This window comes from Centropristis striata, chromosome 18 (assembly GCF_030273125.1).
Source record: "Centropristis striata isolate RG_2023a ecotype Rhode Island chromosome 18, C.striata_1.0, whole genome shotgun sequence".
Lineage (NCBI taxonomy): Eukaryota > Metazoa > Chordata > Actinopteri > Perciformes > Serranidae > Centropristis > Centropristis striata.
Genome location: NC_081534.1, coordinates 26,051,101 through 26,075,570, shown reverse-complemented (window position 1 = coordinate 26,075,570; position 24,470 = coordinate 26,051,101). Strand labels below are relative to the sequence as shown.

Here is a 24,470-nt window from a genome sequence, read left to right as displayed (position 1 = left end):
AAGTGTGTTAACTATTTTTATTGAAACCACATCAAGCTCATAAGAAATGTTTATGCTGACATGTCCGGATATCAGCTTAAAAGCTGACAATATGTCAGTTATGTGTTCACTTGTTTCTGCTGCCTCCAAGTGGCCAAAAAAAGTGTTTAAAGTATTTCATCCGAAGTCAATACAAAGACGAGAATGAATGCTAACAATTGCGAATTTGCCTGTGAAGCACAAATTGAGGTTATAATGTTAAAAAAAAAAGGTTTATCCTGAGGTTGTAAGACTCTCAAGAAAGAAAAGAGAAGGTTTAAAGCAAATTAATAGAAAGAACCGGAGTTCCTGGTGAGTCCAGAGATCAGTCAGAGTTTGAGAGGTCACACAGATACACTCCTCTACACTGACACGCTGCATACTGCTAGCGAGCTAAAGCTAACGTCTGTATAGTCGGTCAAATTTGTGCAAATAAAGTAGTATGTAAATGTGCATTCTGTCTGTCTTAACTGAAGCATATTCTGCTGAAATCTGTCCTGGACTGTCTGTGTGAAAATATTTTCTTGCAGCTCACATCAGAATAAAATTCATAAAAAGACTTACTGATACAGACAGTCAGTAGAATGTATGGGTTGCTTTTAAAACTGGTGTCTTTTTTCTGCTCTTTTTTTCTGTTTCTGTTGAACAGACTTTTATGTGGATGTGGTCACACGTGTCTCCGATCACCTGCAGAGATCTGTTTTGACTCCACCTGATCACAGCCCAGTCAGCGAGGATGCAGGTTAACGCCACAGGAGTTTAGGTGTTGCAGTAACACTCTCCCAGCCCTTCACAGCTCTATACGCTCATCCACCAAGACATGAAAATATTCTCTTTCTGATGTATTGCGTGCCGGCACATGGGACAGTCAGGCACTAATGTAATTCCTCGCGAGTGGTGCTCATCTCATCTGGGCTCCAGCTTTGAACTCTTGGCTCAGCGGCTTTTTTCAGAACGAGACAGAAAATGGGGACAGAGGGAGAGAATTGTCCGGCACTGATTCGCTGTAAAAAAAAAAACTCGGACAGAAGATCATTTCAGCGCCGCTCGGGAAGATCAAAAGCTGTGCTGGCAGAGAGCGGGCGCGAGGGGAGATGGTATCACCGGGCTCTCATTTCATTCACAGACGAGTGTGAAATGACTTCATCTGTTGTGTGGACTCACACTAGACACCATTATACACTACTGTACCCTGACCCTCCCTTCCTCTCTCACTTTCTCCTGCACGCTCGCAGCTACAGGCCAAAACCCACTGCAGCGGCGTCCTAATAATACATCTGTAAGGTGTCGCTTTGTGTTTCTATTAGCCACAGTGTCAGCTTTTACCTACATTGACATTAAGACGATAAAAAAATCCAGATTTTTTAGCCCTAATTGCATTGTGATAATCTGTAGAACAACACTCAGATCTGGTGTTAATTTCATGTTTATAGGAGATCTCAACCCTTAAAAAACACTAAAAGGGGAATATGAGAGTGCTAATAAGAGGAGATCAGACCTCAAGTCCAGGCCTACAGTGGCTAGCTCCGGGCCCGGCGCTGCACATCGTTACCACTCTGCCTCCTGCACATAAAACAGGAGGAAAGGCAGCAATTTGCTCAAACTTCTGAGCCTTAAACACTTGAATAATTTAGCGCTGAATATTATAAATCTGCTTGATTATTTCAGGAACGACAACAAACGGGTTTTTAAACACCGCAGCTCTCCTCCCTCTCTCTCTTTTGGTGTAGCTGCTAATGGAGATCTCACACACACACACACACACACACACACACACACACACACACACACACACACACACACACACACACAAACACACTCAAAGAAAGACGGAAAGAGTGTGAGAGGGGGACCGAGCGTAATGAGATAATAAGACTCGACTTAACACAAGGATTTTCCTCCTCTTTCTTCTTCCTCCTTCATCCCTCGTCTTCATTTCCTCCTTCATTAAAAGAGGAGTCCGGCGCTGTAACGATGCGTGTTGGCCGTGAGAGCTTTCTCCCTCTATCTCCGTCTCTGTGTCTTTTTTCTCTTTTTTTTACGCTCCCTCCTCCTGTCTTCATCCTCCTCTCGCGCTTGAACACCCTGTTTAGCTGTTTAAGCTGATGACACAGAGAATATTGCATGTTGAAAGGCTGTTTCACCACACACACACACACACACACACACACACACACACACACACACACACTGACTTAGACACACACTCACACACACACACACTCTTGCCCAGAGCGAAAGGCCCCAGGCAGTCTCTTTCCCGCTAGCCAGGGGCGATCATTCTGCCTCTATGATACTTTAACTGTGAGATGTCAGGAAACATTAGCCCTTTAAAAACACAGCTACGATGCAGTGCAGATACACACTGTCAACACACACACACACACACACACACTCAACAGTCTCTACTGTAGTCCCATCCAGCTTCCTCCAAGGCCAGACTACTTCTGCAGTCCTCCTGCACAGAAAACTTATTTTTAATGTTATTTTTTATTACTCTGATTTATTTATTCTTTATGTGTCTTTTTCCTTTTAATCACCTGTTTCTAAAGCAACAATCTGGACTTTAAATGTATTAAAAAGTACTTATGAGTGCTAATTTTTTATGATGCTAACCAACAGAGCTTACCTTTTGTTGCAGTAGCGTGCTGCAGAGATGACGTTAAAGGGAGTTAGCATCACTCCGGTTACCTTAAAAATGATGCATACACGTTTTGTTCGGCAGGATAATCATCACAAAAAAACCCTACTTATGATTATTAAAAACCAACCCAGTCACTAGAATAAATGTTGGCTTTGAACTGAAACAGGATCAAATCCGGAGCAAAGCATTCGTCCGGAACAACTTTCAGCTGTGGGTTAATGTGGCAATAGAAATTTTTTGCTTTAACGTATTACAATGAATTAAATGTTGATTGCACAATGTAATGGCTATAGAATAACAACAACATCAGCATTTGGATTTGTTACCTATAAGCCTCGCTTTGACTGACAGATCTGTCCTTCACATGGTGCAGTCTGGTCAGGTCTCTATTTACGGCAAACAGACCACACATTACAGCTTCACTCCTTCTGTGCTAACCTTTCACAATAAAAGCCCTAACCATAAACACCGCATCATTGCTTATTAACAGAAAACATTTTTGCTAAGCAACAACTCAGCAACAACAACTTACAGCAGCTTTACCCACCAAGGTAACGGAAATGGCAGATGGCAGAACAACCGGAATAACTGTGGAAACTCAAATCAGCAGAAGAAAAAGAGCAAAGCAGGCAAAGATAAGTGATAAAAACTGTTCTGAATAATACTACCAGATGATTTATTTTGCCTTGATTTTAGCACCGAGATTGGGGTTTCTACTTCTAATTGGATTTTCTTTGTTTAGTGTTACTTTTGTTCACTGCTTTAAAGAGCAACTAAACTGCTAGCAGTAACCATGTTGCTAACGATATGTATGCACAAGTAGTTCCATCTTGTCATAGGTCTGTTTCCAATTGAAATAGTTGTTTCTTTTTAAAGGCACTGTAATTTATAGCAACTTAAAGTGGAGTAAATAGTTTTTTCAGTTTTAAATTTTCAGCTTGCCGAGTCACGATAACCACATCTTGTTGGACGATAAGTTGTTCCAAAAATAACTGCCATAAATTATATAAGTGTCATATTAGGACATCTTAATGACATGGATATAATAATGCAAGTACACCTTTTCTGAAGAGAAATTAACTTTTAATTGTGTGTGTGTTTAACTCCGATGGAGAGCAGAACAGAGGGGACAGGAGCAGCGTGACCACAAATTACATTTTTTGTAATTTTTTTAAAGATTATTTTTTTTGGCATTTTTGCTTTATTTAAAGTGATAGATAGAAAGGGGGAGACATTTGAACCCGGGTCCTCTGCTGCACTAAAATCTTTCAGCAGTCGAGAAAAACAAGCTGTTTTTATAGCAACATAATGGCAACAATGTTGGTGCCATTCTAGTGTAAACAGTGACACAAGTAAACCCAACAGGACATGTCGTACTATATACGGACATGATCTTGATAACTTTTACCATGCTTGATAAGTCGATGTTGTCATTATTGTGACAGGAATAATACAGATTTAGTCCTCAGCTATTTGCCATGTGTGCGCGATTGAATTGAGTAAATAACATGATAATGATAATGCAACATTGATGTGTTTTTAATAGTTTTTGCACAATCAGGCTTTGGCTGCACAAACAATACATTTAGATATGATTAATGAAATGCTGGTTTTAGTCTTTTTATTGAATTTATTGAAAACAAGGACACATTTTATTCTTCAGAGCTTTTTTATACATTGACAGTGATGAATATAAAATAATAAAGTGCTACTGTAGCTCCTACTTGTCATCCAACCTGCTTGATTTTCTTTTTTTTACAGCTGGATTTTCTTTTATGCTGTCTTTAAAATGCTGTGTAAAGCAGCAGTGATGCAACATGCGTGCCACATTGCAGCAGTCAGGAACTCATCCCGCTCTCTGCCCTTATTTCCTGTCAGCCTCTCATCAAATGAAGACAAAAACAGATTTAAAATTTGATGTACTTCATGAGATACACAAGGTATTTTTATTTGTTATTGTCTTTTCCTAGAAGTCTGTTGAGTGCTTACGTCCGTCAGTGTTTGGATGATCGGTTACGTTGTGTTGTATCTGGCATTATGAGAGACTCCAGCCTGTCCCATCTCTCCTCTCAGACTTTGAGCCTCTGAGAACTGCAACCAGTGCACCGAATGTTTCGGAGTTTTAATAATAAAACATCTGACATCGGGATTTAGAGGGCTCTGCAGGGAAATACTCTTTGTATCCTTGCAATAACTCCCGTATTCTGCTCTGAAATCGGGGAGAGATCTGTTTGTGAGCAGAGACACAATCAGAGAGAGTCTGCAGATATTAGCATTTAATGAAATGCACATTTTTTTTCTCATCTAGTTCGAAACGTTTCCAAATCTGGGGAAATTCAGGGATGACCCGTGTTTTTATATGCTCTTTATTAGTTTGTTTTCTTTTCATTCATTCCCTGTTCTCCACTTAGGGTCTCAATACGTCCACTTTGATCCCTGCGTGCCAAACTGTGTGCCTTAACTGTGTGAATTTGTGTTTTTTAGAGCTTGAATACAACTGGTAAAGTACTCTGCATTGAGCTTTGCGGCTTTAACATAATTAACAATCCCTCTAATGATCAGGAGTCCTGATTCTGTGTCATGAATTTAAAAAAGAGGACATTTAATGCATTAACAGCTGGCAGCAGAGCTAAAAGTTTCATCCAACATTTCCTATTTTAACTTTGTTGAAACCCACATATTACCACGCGCACACACAGAGAATGGTCCAGTGTGTGTGTGTGTGTGAGAGTGTGTGTGTGTTTAGCCGCAGGCCCACATGGTGTTAATTGGATAATGAGGTACAATGACAAATCCCTGTTGCAGCGACAATAAGGTGCTGCTGTCCAGGTTTAATATCACAGGCCCTGGTGTAATGCTGTTTGGACACACACACACACACACACACACACACACACACTCACCAAGCTCAGGTGTCTGTCGCTTTTCTTTGGAATCTAATCTGGCTCTTCCTCCTAGCAGCCAATCAGAGCCCACCATTGCTGCCCCAACAACCAATCAATTAGCTCTAATTCTGGAAAAGGCTCTCCTCTCCTCTCCTCTCCTCTCCTCTCCTCTCCTCTCCTCCCATTTCCTTTCCCTCTCTTCCTTTTTCTCCCCTTTCTCTCCTTTCATCTTGTTTCCTCTTTTCCTTAGTTTTTCATTCCTCATTTCCTTGTTTCTCCTCACCTCATTTCCTTTTCACCTTTTGCTTCCTTTCCTCTTCTTTCTTTTCCACTCCTCCTATCCTTGTTTCCTTTTCTTGTCTCTTCTCTTTCCTATAATTTCATTTAATCTCCTTATTCAACTTTTCCTTTCCTGGTTTCTTTTTCTTTTCTCTTTTTTCAACTCCCCTTGTATCTCTTTCTTCTCATCCTTCTGCTCTCCTTGTTTCCTTCACTTGTCTCATTCCTCTCTGTCTCCTCTCATGTACTTTTCTGGTTTCACTTCCTCCTCTGCTCTCCTTTCCTCCCCTTGTCTCTGCTCTTATGAAAATGTTTCTCCTGGTTCTTCATCTCTCCTCGTTTCCTCCTCTCCTTCCTTTCCTTTATCCCTGATTTTCTTTTCTTGTTTTGTTTCCTCACCTCTCCTTCTCTCTTCTTTCCCTTCCTTTCCATTCTCATCCTTTCCTTTTTCTTCTCTTCCCACCTTTCCTTATCTTCTTTCCTCTCCTCCTTTCTTCTTCCCTTCCCACCTCCCATTCTATCTTCTTTCCTTTCCTTTCTGTTAATTTCCTTTCCCTTACTTATCTCCTCTCCTTCCCTAATGTCCTCTCTTCTCTTCCCCTTGTTTCCATTCCTTTTCCTCCTAATCCCATTCTCTCTTCTTTCCTTTCCTTTCCTTTCCTTCCCTTTCCTTTCCGTATTTCCTCTCCCCTTCTTATTTTATCTCATCCCTTCTCCTTATTTCCTCTCCTTTCCTTTCCCTTCCTTTCCTTTCCTTTCCTTTCCTTGTCTCCTCTCCTCTCCTCTCCTCTCCTCTCCTCTCCTCTCCTCTCCTCTCCTCTCCCGCCATAACTGGGGGGATGATGGGCCATAACTCACGGGGATCCGAGCCGCCCCAGACATGCTCACATTAATTGGATGTCCATATTAAATGGAAAATGAGAGCGGCGCTGAGGGAAAAAGTGAATGACTGACTCTCTTGGCTGCTATTGACCTATGAGGAAGAGATGCTGCCCTTTTCCCCGGCGCTCTCCCTCGCCCAGTTTTCTCTGCTCCCGTCAGCGTGATGGATCTCAAAGCATTCATTTTCTGACCCCTCACCTGGAAGCAGATTAAGCGCTCTGATTCAATAGGGCCGTTAATGGGGGCGCCAAAAGTTTATGAGGATTTCTGGAAAAGGCCAGGGAAATTAGATTGTAAGCTAACAGATTTATTGCTCTGTTTCAACACATTGTAAAAAGATTATAGGACCTCGAGGCAGGTTGGAGGGACCGAGGGGCCGCGGCGTGTCTCTCGGTGTGAAGGAGAGGTATAGGAGAGAGAGACAGAGTCCTGCTCTCACATTTAGCAGCTATTCTACACTGACAGGGCAAAGACAAGCATGTCAGTCAGCAGAGGAAGCGCTCACGTCTGACCTGAAGGACAGATGTTTAGACGGCATGCCGAGCGTTCCTCAGCTGGAGTGCTGCTGGAGGTGACGTGACGGGAAGTGATGCTGTTTTGTCTGGAACTCGGATCTGATCTGTTGCCTGTTCTTGTCTCGCCCATTGTCTCGCTGTTTTATGTAATACATCATTATGTTCCTGTTCTGTGTAACCTCAGCAGCCATTAAAAAACACTGCTGGCAGGTCAGACAGCAAGACCCAAAAAAAGTGGCATTTTTACAGGCACAAAGACACAAAACACCTAAATCTAACTGACTAAAAAGCAATAATAATACATTGTTTCATTATCTCATCTTGCATGTAGACACTAGTTGTAATGCTTTAGCACATCAGGCAGAAATGTTATATTTAAAAAGTCCTGCAACAAATTGTTCTTTCTGTTTTGATCGTCATATTTGTGCTTACCTGTCATGATATAAAGTCATTCCCGACCACGGATGTATGAAGAGACCTGGATGCTGTGCTGCAAAATGACATCACATTAATTAGATGAAAACGATTTTCAGTCGCTCTGTACTTTCTGGCGACTTCTTACTGACTCTTTGCACAAAAAAAAAGCATGAAAATAATTTTATTTACTCACTGATAACTTGGTCCTCCACAAGTTGTATGGTTTTGTCTGATTAACTCGAGATATTTTCTGTAATATTTCATTTATATATGATTTTATTCTCAATTAAATTAAAACAAAATGAGATCAGGATGTCAATAGAAGAGCCACAAATGTGCAGGCAAAGAGCTTAAGACATCATTACCAACAATATACTGGAAACAAAACCCAAGAAACTTTTAACTAAAGATGTTAATAAGACCAAATGAGAAGTGAAACAATATCCATAGATGCCAAAAACTGCTCCATGAAAGATTCAGCAAAATCATAATTCCCTTTAAATATTTTACTCGTATTTAAAGTTTAGAAACTTCTAAATATGTGTCTAAATGTTAATTTGTTCATCACATATTGGCACCTTGAGGCAAAAACAATATTTTGCATGCATGCATCAGTCAAATACTCGCATTCTTTGATTGTATTAGATCAAATATGTAGTTTAAATGGCCCGTTATCCATCTATTTACATCAAACTGAGTCAGTATAACATCATGAAACTCTACACGTGACTCAATCAGCAGCTGCACTGACTTCAGGTGGATTTCTTCTTCAGAGCCCTCAGCTGTGAGTCATGTTGGCCGACACTTGAGCGAGGAGCCTCAGGCAAAGATTAGCTTCCTCTTCTGATGAATTTCTGTCAAACTCTGTGTAATGGTGCCCTACACATTCAATAACAAGACATTTTTGTTTTTATTTTTCAAAGTACAGGCCACCAGAAAGGCTCCTCCACATTGGAGCTCCATCTGAAGGAAAACTAAATTCTTAAAAGCAACAGAAAACACTTACATATTGTTTAACTTTAGCTTCCTCTGACCCTAAATGCTAATCTGTTTCTTTTGTATAAAGTGTAGCTCAGAGCCTTGGTGAATATTTGTTGTATCACCATGTTCAGTCACATTAAAGAACACAATTTATACAGGTGTAACCTCCCGGGGCACGTCCAATCTCACATTGTTTTACTACGATTCTGGCAGAGACAGTTTACAACAGGATTTGCAGTATTTTAACTCCTTTTTTTCGCTGGGTGTGTCACAATTGTGTTACCCAATTAGCCTCTACATGTATTTAAACCTCAATGCTTTACAAACTGTTCCATCCAAGGACATCTCATGCATACTTTTATTTGCTGGCTTAAATGCCCCGAAAAATGAAATCATTTTGGGCTTATCAAACATGAGATTTATACATACATACATACATACATACCTACATACTGTGAAAGTCTCAAGACAACACACAAAAATTAGTTCACAGCTATTCAAATGCAGTGGTGCAATGTTACAATTTACTTAAGTATTGTACTTAACTACAATTTTGATGTACTTCAATTGAGTATTTTCATTTTATGTAACTTTATATTTCTACTCCACTACATTTAAGAGGCATATATTGTACTTTTTACTCCACTACATTAAGTTATCGGATTAAGTTATTTTTTTTTAACATAAAAAAACATGATACATTCAAAATGAATATGCATTTTTGTAAATTAAACCACTCAAATTTAGTTTATACCAGTTCCAGTTGTGGAATCATTGTCTCTTTGTAGGACACTGATTTTTATTCAATGTAATGTCCTGTCTATTATCCAGAAAAACTATGCGTTTGTGTATGCAACATTGTGTTCAATGACCATTTCTTTTTAAAGAAACATTTTTGCTACATTTTGTCAAGGCTGAAGGACCCCTGGTAACTCATTAGAGTGGACTGAACCACCTGTGGGGGGAGCTCACTGTAATCAGACAGAGAAACTGGCATGTTGTCAAATAAATATGTGTAATTTAAACACTTTTGACAGAACCAGAACCAGAACAGAACACAATACAGACTGAAGCATCAATGTAAACACCAACTGCATGAAAACACATTTAGTCTAAAACTTACCTCAGCAGCTCTTCAAACATGGTGGAACCAGGAAGTAAATATAACAGATGTAGTCCACTGCAAACCCTTTTGCTGGATTGGGAATTACTGGACAATTAACAACTAGTAGGAGGCAATAATTTACTGTAAATAAAGAATACCAACTGCTGTAAAACCCCAAAGAAGAAAAAGAAGAAGAAACTTTTTTGTTTGACCACTGAGAAAGCAGGTGAGTACAAGGTGATAAAATGCTTTTTTATTGCAAATGTGGAAACAGTATTTAAAATGTGCTACAATGTAGAAAGAAGTTTAAGTCTTAGTTGGGCTAGTAGAAAACAAGGCATTTGAGTATTAAAGTTGCACAAATTCATAGTTTGAAACCTTTAGTTTGCCATTTTTGATGTTGCTATCTTGGTTTTTTGGAGCCAAAAGTGTTTGAAAAAGAGGGTAAAGTTAGGAGGAGGCCTCGAAGTTACCAGCTAATGCTAGCTAGCGAGCTAGCTTGGTTAGCAAGGTGTATCCTCAATTCAACTTAACTGTGATACTAGTTAGCATGCTAGTTTTTGCTAGTGGAAAAACAGGCTAAATACAAAATGTACTGAACAGCTGACTCATTAGTATCTTTCAGTACAACTGAAAGCCGAACAAGACATTTTTAGGCGACAAAACTGTGAAAATAAACTTGCATTAACTGAAAATATACTGTAAAAGTTTCAAAACAAAAACACAGACAACACACAAAAGTGAGTTCACGGCTATTTAGACGCAGTGGTGGAATGTTAAGATTTACTCAAGTACTGTACTTAGGTACAATTTTGATGTACTTTCAATTGAGTATTTCCATTTTATGGAAACTTTAAACTTCTACTCCACTATATTTAAGAGGCAAATATTGTACTTTTTACTCCACTAAATTTACCTGCCAGGTTAAGATTTAACATGAAAAACATGATACGTTTAAAATGATAATGCATTTTTGTAAATTAAACCGCTCCACAGTATATTAAGTAGTTAAATGTAGCCGTGCCTTGATAACATGCAAATGCTTCTTCTATAAATGCATCAAAATGGTAAATGGACTGCACTTATAGAGTGCTTTTATCCAAAGCACTTTACACTACAGACTGCGCTCATTCACCCGTTCACCCACACATTCATACTGGTGGCAGAGGCTGTCCTATAACTGCCACCATTGGGAATTCATTCATAGACAGATGAACACAGCATCAGTGGGACATCAGTGGGCGATCGATCTACCAACTGAGCCACAGCCGCCAAATAATAATAATAATCCAATAATATAGCCCTATTTGGAACAATCTAAATGGGGTCTTTCTGCATAATGAGTAGTTTCACTTTTGACACTTTAAGTACATTCTGATGCTGATACTTTGGTACTTTTACTTTACTTTTAACTAAGTTTTGAACTGAGGCCTTTAAATTGTAGTGGAGTTATTCAACAGTGTCGTAATAGTACTTTAACTTAAGTAAGGGATCTGAATACTTTTTCCACCACTGTTTAAATATACACCGTGAGCTTGCCTTACTTTTCTGGTCCAACTCATCTATTTGTCATACTCAATAGTAACTCACTCTTTCTATTTTGCACAAGCTTTAATTAACACTTAGCATGGAATACTACACCAATATGAGATGAATCAAATTTCAGCTGAACGCCTGCAGAAAAAGTCATCTGTTTGCTTAAATTCTCATCCAACATTCCGCTTTTTAAAAGATTTCCTCTGCTGGAAACGAGGCCTGCTGAGGACAAACACTTCTCCACGATGTCAGTAATGATGAGCGGAGACGCCAACACAAACAGATTCCCTGTGTGTTCGGTAATCGACTCGGGAGTCATGTAGAACTCTGTCATGCGTGTTAGTTTGTCTGTTGGCGGGGGGACCTACATGCAACGCTCAGAGTTGAGATAAACTCACCAGAGCCGAAGTGTCTCTGTGGGCTGAGCTGCAGAGTTTGGGTTTAACCCTCTGATGTCTGCTGTTCGGTTGCACACCAGCGCCTCAGGATCTCTTTCTGTAGTAAATTAATTTACATTTGGAGGATTTTCTAAAGATGCTGGCTTCCTGTGGAGCCAGCGAGATCAAAGTGTCTCATTCTGTGTGTTTGATGATGTTTGATGTTTGCTTTGAGTGTGAATGTTGCTGACTTTTTGCTGTCTTTTTCTCGACACAGCGGGAGGTGCTCTTTCCTGCCTTTTACTTTCTGCCCTTCCTCGCCCAAATTCGGTAAGTTGCGTTTTACTTTTTTCCGGCTCTGATTCAGATTCCCTTTGCTGACATATTCTTAATCACCTCGTGATATCTACCCAACAAGCATCTGATGGATGATGTGAGGACAAGTTCAATTCTAGCCCAAAGTAGCACAAAATCTCTGAAATTTAGTGTCATGGATCAGTGAAATATCCAGCTTCAGAAACCTCTGAACTGACATCAGAGATATTTAGGTTCTGATTTCATTTAATGGTGCCGGTTATGTGACTGAGTTGCTGTTTCCATACTGAGTGATGGACGTTGACATTTCTGTGTTGGCTGTGATCTGTTTGGAAAAGGGAGATTGTGTTGCCCTTAAACACGGTGACTGATCTCATTAATGTCATTTTCAAAGGCTGCAGTGGTGATTTTAAGCAGCAGCTACTTAATGTTTGTCATAATAATTGAACAAATGTTGATTTGAAGATTTTGCAACATGATATTTTGCATGCTGTAGCTCACCTCGCCATGCTTGTTGCTTTTATTGTGTCATTTATTTTGTTGCCATTTTGGAGCTCTTGCAAAGGTGACACACTTTCTCTTTATTTCAAATCTCTAATTGGCTGCTGATTGGTTATATTTCCAACGGGAGAAACAGCCTTCAATGAGCATAACACCAAACATGCTTGAGTGGCAAAATATTGAATGTATGAGTGACGATTTAGAGACCTAGAAACCCCCGTCAGTCCCTTCATAACTGCATAATTTTGAACTGACTGCTATCAATCAATATGTTAATTGTCTTGTTTGTTATGATTTCTGCTGTGTTGAAACTGCTCTTTGCCTTTGTTTATGGCAAACCATATGACGTGCATCTGTCAAGTTTGGGTTTGTTCCACTCTCCTGAAATAGGGAAATAAGTTGTAAATGTTGCTGTTGTAAGTATTTAATAGTTTTGATGCTCTTGTTTGACATTATACCATATTCTTCATTTTGGCCCATGATCTCCAAGGATGTGAAGGTGGGTGCAAGTCATAGCTTTGCAAGATACAAATAAGTTTCAAGTCTTTGGACCCTTGTCTGACATGGCTGAAGGCCTAAAGTTTGAGTTTGGAGTCCGAAACAAGTCATAACCTGCTCTACACCAAATGTAATGCCATTTTCACACTATAGTAATAATATATTAAATGTAGAAAACTCATGAATAGTTTTAAAAACTTTTTTTCTTTGTTCTTCGTGGTTGTCTAGTGCTACTTGATTGGACACTGTCAGATTTATTTAAACAAAGTGGATCCAGGGAATGCTAGGAATGAATAGTGATGACATTCATTTGTTCAGGAAATTAATTGATTTGTGGCACACTTAAATATAAATAACATAATTTTTCATCTTTGGGCTTTTGGGATAGGTCAAAAAGGCTCAAGTCCAAATTAAGTCATGAGTCGTTGGTGTTCAAGTTCAAGTTGAAAGTTAAAAGACATCAAATGTGTGACTCAAATTCACACTTTTACCGCAGAGGAAAACAAGGATTAGAGACATGGTTTGACTGTTGCACTTGCAGAAAAGTGATTGTGGGCAGATCCTGTCCCATATTTAGTCCAGGTGCAGGATAATGTGAGTGAAGACACTCTGAATTTCAATTTCTGATATTTTTGCCTCCCTTTTATTATTGTTTCAGGTCAGGATGGTCTGTTGAATGTTAAGTATTACTGTCTTTAAAATATCTACAGTATTAGGTTGAGTTCAGTTATTTCCGTGGTTTCCATAACTTCTTTTTTAGACTTTCTGATAATGTATCAGTAGGACTGTCTTTGTGCCTTGTTCTTTGTCGTGCCGACCATTTTTCTGAAGATCTGGTGAAATATTGAACTAAAAGAAAAGCTTTGGGAGCTTTAACCTAAATTTCAGATGTCAATTTTTCCTTTCACGTAGTTGAATATTTTCACCCGTCTTATTCATCGGTTATAATGCTCCTGTGAGCCTATAGATGTTGTCAGTTCCACCAAAAACCATTAGTTTCACTGAAGAGTTGAAACTGTTCTTGCAGTCCTGATAAAACACTTTATAATGGGGACATGCTCATTATACATTCCTTAATTTCCTAATAGCCCTAGCTATCGAAAAAAAAAAGAAAAATGGTTAACAAAGTGTTGCAACAAGATTTGAACAGGCTTTCATATCGATATCAAAGCATTGCATAGGTGGTTAATGAGAAAATATGCCCTGAAAAAGTCACCTGTATCTCAACTACACAGGATTTACAGTACAGGTATATAGCAAGTTAACAAAATACAATGCTCTGAACCACAAATAAGAGAACAATGATTATATATGATTTGAGAATGAATCAGCTCTCTGACTATGACAAGAAATGGAAAGTTATTAACTGTGACTTCATGCAGAGGCTCTGGCTTAGGGGCCCCATGAGCCTTTGGACCTGTTCAGCAATCCACCTACGAATCACAATTAAAATATCGCTGGTCACTAAAAAAAATACACAAATGAACTGGAGCGACATTGTCACCCTGACCGATGGCTGTTGACTTGTTATGATTGCAAGTAACATGAAATAAACTCCTGAAAAATGTGCAATGAAAACCGTTTTCACCGAGCAGCTGTGATGTATTATCAGGCCCCAACGCCCACTCCTTTATGTAAGAGAGAGTGTGTGTGTGTGTGTGTAGACGCAGCTATTGTTGTTAATCTGATTTGGTTAAATGTCCCCAGGGCACACACAAAGCAGAACCTCCTCACCTTTAACCTCCTCCTCCTCCTCCTCCTCGTCTCTCCCTCTCCCTCACAGATAATAATCCCCGACCGTTTCACTCATTTGAAGGGGCTAATCAGTTTAAATACTTTGATGCAGACAATATTTTGGAGCAGAGCAGTGTGTGAATAATTTATTGTTGTTGCAATAATATAAATATACAGTATGGTCTGAGGGCTGAGCAATGAATTGGAAATTGTATTCAAATTGTAAGAAACATGATATTTGTTAAAGGCAAAATGTGTGTCATAATGTCATTCTGAATTAAGTTTGGTGGCGTTCTAAATGTCCCAACTGACAAATCATATTCAACAACATCAACAATCATTTGAATGTATTTTTGTAAAAATGGTGTAAAAATTATCATTCCATCCAATATCATGAATCATTTCACAGTTGTAACATCAGTTAAAATGATCAAAATGCAACTTTTTCTCCAAATAGTTCAGCTTTATACGTTCCCATTTCATGAGAAACTGTATATATTTGTACTGATATATATTCGCCTTGTATACGGAGTATGAACAAAATATTTGTTGCACAGACTCTCAGCATCTGTGAATCTTTCCTAAAAAACAAAAAAAAAAAAATTGACTCAAAGAAGAGTTCCATTTTCATGGTTTTCAATAAAATGGAGAAGAACAGGACACAGCAAATTTGAATGCTTTTACTTGACTGTCTGTACAATACTTTGAATCTTATATCATGCATATTTAGACCACTAAAAAGGCTTCATATGTTACCTAAACATAAGTATAAGGGATAAAACAGGATAAGGATAAGGATTGAATCTTAACACAGTTTACTTACTTGCAAAAGCATCCCAATAATATACAGGTGCATTTATTTACAGGGTTGCACCTTCAGGAGAAGCAACCAGGCAAATGTTTGGGGCCCCCAAAAAAATGTGGGACAAGGGGCCCCCGGTGGCCACTCATACTGGGACATTTTACACTGACAACTATAAACTCTCTTAAACCTCCAATAAAGGCACGATAGAGTGCATCACCGCTCCAAAAAAACTGAAAAAACTACCTAAATTGTGGCGCTTCTAGCTACTGTATGACAGCTGGATAATATTAGAGTTGTTAATGGCATATATATATATATATATATATATATATATATATATATATACATACAGTACAGGCCAAAAGTTTGGACACACCTTCTCATTCAATGCGTTTCCTTTATTTTCATGACTATTTACATTGTAGATTCATCAAAACTATTAATGAACACATGTGGAATTTGTACTTAACAAAAAAGTGTGAAATAACTGAAAACACGTCTTATATTCTAGTAAGCAAAGGGTGGCTACTTTGAGGAATCTAAAATACAAGACATGTTTTCAGTTATTTCACACTTATTTGTTAAGTACATAATTCCATATGTGTTCATTCATAGTTTTGATGCCTTCAGTGAGAATCTACAATGTAAATAGTCATGAAAATAAAGAAAACGCATTGAATGAGAAGGTGTGTGTCCAAACTTTTGGCCTGTACTGTACATATATATATATATATATATATATATATATATATATATATATACATACAACAGGCCTCGATGGGCTTCTTTGCTCGTTCCCCCCCAGAGTCTAGCGTTGCCACGGTTTGTGTGGATTATCAGGTTGTACAAAGAACAATATGGTCAAGGCTGGTGTTGCTTCATTCATTTTATTCTCCCACTTTTTCTCCACAATCTGTCATCTGGTGTTTGACAGGCAGACTGACAGCGAGCAGCAGCTGCAGCAGACATGTGTTTAACATGCACTTTGAGGCTGGTAGACGTTTGACGTCAGCTCTGTCGACATCTCCGTGAGCGCGGCGGAGACGCTGGTCTTGTTGGTTTAGCCTCATTATCTCACATCCAGCATGTTTCCAGTCAGACGAGTGTTGGTGTGTTTACTCCTCTGCGCGTCTCTCTCCGTCTCAAATGTGATATTCAGCTGACCTCAAAGCTAACAATCGCCCGTTCTGTCTCTCCCCCCTTTTCTCTCCCCCCTGCCTCCCCCCTCGCTTCTACCTGGGGCAAAGTCTTATGTAAAACACATTTATTTTTAATAGATTTTTTAATGAATTTTTTAGCTGCCTATTAATAATGCCATTAGTGGTGGCAGAGCGGCGTCAGACAGCAGCCCGGCCTGCTAATCCTGCCCCGCAGCCCTGGCAAACGCAACTAATCCAGGCCCCTGCTTTGGCTCCAAGTAGGCCTCACACACACATGAACACACACAGAAGTAAGTGCAAACACGTACTGTATGTAAAACACTCCGCCACACACACACACACACACACACACACACACACACACACACACACACACACACACAGGGGGGTGTTGGTTAATCCTCATGGTGTGTGTATGTGTTCAAACTGTCGCTCTGGTGTCTTTCCACACACCCTCCTCCTCCTTTTCTTTACTCCCTCACCGGCTCTTCTTCTTCTTCACTCGTTCACCAGCCCTCCTCCTCCTCCTTTTAATCCTTCTCTCCTCCCCTCCCTCATTCATGCCTTTCCTTTGCCTCCCACCTTATTCCTCCCTCGTCCCTCTTTCAAGCACTCCCCTCCCCTCCCATCTTGACCTCCTCCCTCATTTTTCTCTCTCTCTCTTCGCCTCCCTCCTCAACCACCTTTCTTCTTCTTCTCCCCTGGGCACCCAGCAGGCCTGGCCTTGGTGCTCGACTCCTCACGGAGGCTCCTTACCTGGGGCCCTGAGTGCGCACACACACAAACACACACCCACACACACATCCGCGGATGCTGCAGAAAAGTCAGTGCAGAGCAGAGAAATGGTGAGCCGCTTAAAGCCTTAATAGAATTTGAGCCCCGGCTCAGAGAGCGCTGGAGAAAAGGTGTTAATTACTGCTGGTTTTAATGCTAATTAAATGTTTCAATTAATGGTGTGTTTGTTGCCAAAATGTGTGTCAGTAATTGACGAACGGCAATAAGGTGTTTGAAGGCATTAAAGAACGAGACAAAGAGAGAAAGGGAGAGCGCTCTAGCTCCTGGATGTGCCAGAGCCTGGAGCAGTGCAGCATGGGAAATTTCATTCATGAGGTGGGGAGGAGAAAAAAAAGAGAGCTGGAACAGATTCAACACAGCTGTTTTCCATAAAACCGTTCATGGCCTCCATCAAATGTAGCGTTCCTGTCTGGGCTGTGCTGCTGGTGTGCACGGCTACTGGACTGAGGGAGCGCTGGATCTCTGACAGGACAACAATACAAACAGACAGACAGCACACTCGCTTATTTCTTATCGTCAGAGTGCATGAAGCAAAACCTCATGACTGGATAAGAGTCTCTGAATATTTGCTCCTGTACTCAGATTTTATGCTCCCACACACATTCCTGTTGTTTCCTGTTACAAGAGGATACTCAAGTTTATAATAAATGACAACTTGGAGAATGCTTGGTAAAATAAAGTAAGAAAAATGATGAGGAGAGACTTATATGCACCCAAGTCCTTATAAAATGATACGTGGGTAAACTATGATGTGTTTGAGATTCACATGGAACTTGTGTTTTAGCTGGATTTTTACCTAAACGCTGATTTTATTCTTCTTCTTGAAAAATAAAAACAGAAACTAATGGACCCTAGAGGTAGCACACAAGGTCCATGTTGTCACTGATAATGTTAAAGGTCTATTATGCAGGATTTTCCTGTAAAACAATGTTTAGACTCATACAAAAATAATCCCTCTCAATCATTACTTCTGACCCATGAGAAGTGTGTAACTGTCTGTATCTGCCCTCGGCCTGTGCTTTCTTTTCTTCTTCTTTTGCTTGTATGTGGGATGTTTCTGCGCATCACCCTTTGGGCACAAAGCTACGAAAATGGCGGACACATCGCTTAAAAAAATGCAAATATAGCAAGGCAAAACACTAAGCTCGTACCAAAGAAAGAATGACTGGTTTGCTTTCACATTAGTTGAGCTGGGGAAGAAGGGCCCCTTTAATATTGTCCTTAAATTAAATATGAGCTACTGATGGAAGTTCCTGTATTACCACAGATATTTGAAAGAAATAAGAGAGCAAATATCTCCCACAAGACTGTCCAGTTCTCTCAGTGTGTCTTTGTATTAAAAGGTATTTAAAAATGTTTAATTTTGCACCTGTATTTGCATCAAAATACTCCATTAGTGGCAATCAGTGGACACATGGTTGATATTTGTTAGTTACAGTTGTTCATGAAAAAGTTACAAAAGTGTTTCTCATAAAGGGACATGTTGCTGATGCAATGTTGATACTGATAATCACACTAATACACTATCTATCTTTGGAGTCTTTCACTGATGGTCTCTTTTTTAATGACTTGAGCTGCTTTAAAAGTGTTCTTAATGCTGTTTAGATGGAAAAAAACTCTCCAGAGATAAACCAACATATTCAAGTAATGTGAGAGAAAACTAGACTTCTGCTTCTCCTCTTGGTTCTGTTTTAAGGTTTTAGAAAATCTAACCTGTGGCAGGAGACTTTAGATAATCACAGGTTATTTCAGAGAGAGAGAGACAATCCTATTGGCTGCTTTTTAAATGCAGATGTGTATGAATGCCTCATCAGATGGTGAAAACCTGATTAATGGTGGAAAATTCAGCAAAAAACATTTCTATATTCATCATTTCTATATTGGCAACAACTGCTTTCATTGCAAAGCAACCCAAAAAAGGAAGACAATGAATACAATAACATACATGACAAAGTGTTTCAGATAAAATGTCACTAAGTTTATCCATTTGCTAACTGTAGCCACAGCTGAAGCTAAGCAGTGAGTTTGTCATCTAAAAGGGCTCTATGGGCCACAAGTTTTCAAAGAAAACAGGATGGTTATTCTTATAGAATTGCTGCTTTGTACTGGCATCGATATCACAATCACGATCTGGATGATTAAAGTGAATTTCTAGTACTTGTACAGGTTAAGGCTGGATAAAGCATGTCCATATGTCCTGCTCGTCTTTCTAATCCCTGCAGGGTTTTTAAATTTTTTTTACTTTTTCTCAGAACACACCTTACCCAAGCTTTAACAGACAAGCAAATCACATTGTATTGTAAAGCTAAATGTAAAATAATTTGAGTTTCTTTCTATGCAGCTGCTGTTTTAGAAGCTCTGCTACCTAGTGAGTTGTGGCTTGACAAGTCAAAATTTAAGAGAGCTAATGTCTGTCTAAAGTATCTGGTATCTCTTTTGACTTAAAAAAACAAGCAACTGAACTTTTCTCACAATCTAAGTCAAAGAATGTTATTAAAACATGTCCAGCTTCTTCTCTTTTGTCAATGTGGAGCTGGCTGGTGTTCATCTTCATGTTGTCAGTGTGTGTGTGTGTGTGTGTGTGAAGACCACAGGTGTGTGTGTGTGTGTGTGTGTGTGTGTGTGTGTGTGTGTTGCCTTGGGTGATACACTGCAGACACAGACAGTCCATCATGCTGAATTATAACCTCAGTGAGTAGCCGGCGACGCACTCACAACTGCTTTGTGTTCACTTTACACACTCCCAGTGTGTGAGTGTGTGGGTGTTTTTTGCTTGTGCATACTCTTCCGTATGTATATGTGTGTGTGTGTGTGTGTGAATATGTGTGTCACACTTGCTGCACACTGATATGAATTCCATCTGACTTGGTATGCAAATCAAAAGACTCTAGGTAGGGTAGTGCTAATCGCCCGGTGGCTCTTTGGGCAGTGTGTGTGTGTGTGTGTGTGTGAGAGAGAGAGAGAGAGAGAGTGTATATGTGTGTGTGTGTGTGTGTGTGTGTGTGTGTGTGTGTGTGTGTGTCCTAAGGCTTTCGGGATAAGGATGTGAAATTCCAGATCAGCGTTTCGGTGCTAAAGCCTGTAGGCTCCTGTCAATCCTGCAGACACACACACGCAGACACACACTCACACACACATCTCTCTGTGAGTTTCTGGCTCAGATTAACATAATTAAGTCATTTGTTGTGGTTGCGGCTGATAAAATCATTGAATTATTCAATACCAACAATATCACAGGATAGATAAATCTGTGTGTGTGTTTGCATGCGTGCGCAGGTGTCACCGCGCAGCCCAAACAGCTTCTCTTCCATCACCCACAATGCACTGCGCTCCTGGCGATGATCCGGCGGGCCTAATCAATTGCTCCTCCACCCGGCATCACAGCGATCCATCACAAACACACACACGCACACACACACACACACACACACACCCTCCGCATGCACTCGCTAATTTGTTTCCACAGCGACAGCATTTTGCAGATGTTGTGACAGATGTTTTTTATTTTTAATGTGGAATCATTATGCTTGAATCATATTTGTTTCCGTGTTTGCACTCACTGTTCCTCTAACTGTGTCTGAATACGAGGCGCCGCTTTGTGTTTGCTGCAGTGAATTAGCGTCAGCATCTTTAAGTCTGAAAGTTCTTTTACTGAACACTGACGGCAAAACAAAATGGATTGTGGGGAAGAAAGAGGAGGAGGAGGAGGAGGAGGAGGAGGAGGAGGGTGGTGGTGGTAAAAAGCACTTTGAAGTACAGCAGTTGTGCACCAAGGACAATGGAAAGAGTTTGATGAGAGCGGAGAAATGCTGTAATCGTGGGTGTGAGGAGTGTTACACTGAAATGAAACAATGCTCGTTGAGTGAAATTACAACTCTGTACAGAGGAGGTGTTGTCTTTGTCTACACGTTGTTTGGGAATGTTGAATGAGACTCAACTGTACATCGCTCTGACGTCAAGTTCAGGGTTTGTTTTAAAATCGTTATCATAATCCACACCTTTTGTTTATCAGGTTTCTATGATGTGATTGCTGCCGATTTCACTTTAACTTTAACTGAAACTCCAGCTTTGTGATTCAGAGAAGTGCATCGACCTTTTGACCCTCAGTGTTTTTACTTTACGATGCAAATTCCAGGTTTTCTTGGCAAACAAATCTCTCATATTCAATGAGTATGACATTAACAACAAGTGGAGAAAGCATGCAGTGAAATCACTCATTTGAATAACTCCTGTCTGTCGTAATAATATAATGGCAGTTAATCAATTTGAGAGCCAAAATGTCAAGATCATAATATCATGCATGGGGTTGTATTTACACAACAAGACACAAAATATTTTGATGGAATCATTTTAAAAAAAAGCTCAGTGCAGGTGCAGTACATTGGATATGCTAATGCTTCTCAGACCATCATGAACTGCTGGAGTAAATTCACAAAGATCTGTCCCGTTTGAAGATGCAATTCACAAAAGATACTGCATGAATGATATCACCATGCAAACACGCCATAAGGTTTTGCAGCTCAGTGCAGTTTACCCTTTTTTTACATGTGATTGTAACTTTTTGTAGCATAAATGTTGCATTTGCGCCAAGAAGACAGTAGACAGCGAGCTACAGGTGCCGACCAACGAGGTGCAGAGGCATTCCTCAAACGTCATGCAAGGAATTTAAACATGCAGAGAGAAGCTGTATTTGGGATTAATCCCAGTCCGTCAGTGCTGTTGGTGCAATTCAGTTACATAGAAAGCTTTACATTGAAAGCTGCAGATTTTGCACCAAATACAGCATATTACTTCATTTAAATATGTGCAAATGGCACAGGAGCACTGAGATGTTGTTTTTTGGCAGCACAGTAAGTGGTTGCAGGTGCATTGATAATTATACAGTTTCTTTGTGTCTTATTTGTGCAGATAAATAGTGACTAAGAAAGCCATGCAATCCTTCTGTGAATTCACCTGACAGTGTGTGCTGAATGTTGCATTTTGGGTAATGTAGGATCCAGTGTTTTTAGAGCTTGACTAATACCAGAAACAGGGATTTAGCTTGAATAAAGTGAGTGAAGATGGTGAAAGGTATAAAAGGCAGATGTAAAAAAGGTTTTCCCTTTGTTGAAACCAACGAGAAAACCTCAAACACCTTCACCAGAAGTTAACTTCAAAAACCTGATCAATAAACTTTCCACTTGCCACTTTTTAGGATATATAATTTGATACAAACCGCTCAATTTAATTTGCTTGATCTTCTCTTGCTTGTATAATTATCACTGTTGCATAATATTTTATATATTTCCAGTGGGTTTTCGTGCTCCTGCTCACATCCCGACTCCTTCCTCGAAGCTGAGCTGAGATTGAGCACTCTGGCAGAGAGGTAAATAAGGAGGGTGATTAAGGGGAATGAGGCGCGAGCCCTCGTTATGTTTGCGTCTTCTTCCTTTCTAATCAACATTAGTTCAGAGTCATTATTCCTCTGAAGCAATTGAAGCCTCCACACACTCATAACCTCGTCCATTACTCTCCACCGCCAAGCAGGAGGGAAGAGACCAGAGGAGGAGGCGCGGTGAGGGGGAGGAGGGTATGAGAGGGAAACAACAGTAGAGTACAATAGAGTACAATAACATTATGTTTAGGGCAAATATAAACAATCATTTGACATATTTCATAGGCACAAAAAACAAGAGAATATTCTGCAGGTGCAGAATTTGAACAACATGGAAAAACAGTAAGAGTGCTATGGTTCCTCACCTTCCATAAGGTGAGTTTCACTGTGGCTCAGCAGGTAGAGCAGCTCGTCCCTTAAACACAAGGCTGATGGTTCAAACCCTGGCTCTTCCGTCCACATGTCAACAGCACTCTACCTGAAGTATCTGAATGGGTGTGAATGGTTGAGTTGGAAGCAAATTTCAAGTTTTTTAAGGCTTACTTTTTCGTATAATTAAGGTAGAAAGGAACCACTTTATCCACAGTTTATTCACAATTTTTTTCTCCAAAGTTCATTGCTGTAGTCTGGAGATATAATTTCTGTTTGACTACTTGTTCATGTAGACAACTGACTGCATCATGATCAGATTTGTTAACATACTAACCTACCTACTGAGTGATGCTTATTCCCTATGGAAGTTGCTCAGTGGACTTCAATGCATAAAAAACACCCAGATCTTCCACTCCTCTTCTGCATCTATTGGGCCCACATGGCTTGCGCACTAAAGACTTCTTGTGACTACTTCCAGTTTAGTGCTCTGCTAACTTAAATGTGAATAAAACATTTTAATCTCACTGCTCTCCTAGACTTTCAAAATGTTATCTAACCCAATGGATCAAATTGTGATTGTGAATCGAGTCATTTTGCATATGTTGCGACCCTTTTTTTTTTGTTGTTTTACAGATGCTACTTTGCCAATGCAAGTCAAAGGGAAAAGTCTTTCTGGGCCCATTGGCATCTAATGACTCACCCAGAACTTGTAATTCCACTGTTTCCTCATTGTGGAATTGGCATCAACTCCTTCTTGGGGTGATGGTTTCTTTAACATTTCTGGCCATTCATGGATGTAATAGTCTCTGACTTGCTTTTATTTATAAGTTACCACGTCGACTTCATGAATGGTACTGATCTGTCGCCAACTTTTTCATTAAGCATATTAACCTTGCAACCTGTTCCACCAATATTGTTGCTCCTGATGTGCCTGTCACATCACCATACTGTTCATGTGCATAATGCATCTTTTGGAGGTGTAGCGTCAATTTTTAAGGACTTGCACCATCAAAGCTCCCAACAGAAGCAGGATACCAAGGCAGCCTCGATGCAAACACGAATGCACGCTTAAAAGCAAGCATATCTCTGGCTTAAAGCTGCATGAATCAATGATTTTATATTGATATACTGTGAAATAAGTTGCTTGTAGTGACAAACCTAAACACAGAATTATTTCCAGCTCGACAGTTCCTCTTTATTTGATAGCAAAGCTGAAGATTGACAGGAAAGGGGGAAGAGAGAGAGAGAGAAAGAGAGATGGGGGGACAACAAGCAGC

At 39.8% G+C, this 24,470-nt stretch overlaps 1 long non-coding RNA gene across 1 annotated transcript in view; it reads left to right on the top strand.

The window, feature by feature from the left end:
* Window positions 1-9,786: 9,786 nt before the first annotated feature.
* The window catches only part of LOC131991330 (uncharacterized), a 74,728-nt gene continuing 60,044 nt past the window's right edge, over window positions 9,787-24,470 (top strand). The window contains exons 1-2 of the long non-coding RNA XR_009396133.1: window positions 9,787-9,952; window positions 11,917-11,969. This is a non-coding gene — a long non-coding RNA (uncharacterized LOC131991330). The remainder of the gene's footprint in view (window positions 9,953-11,916; window positions 11,970-24,470) is intronic.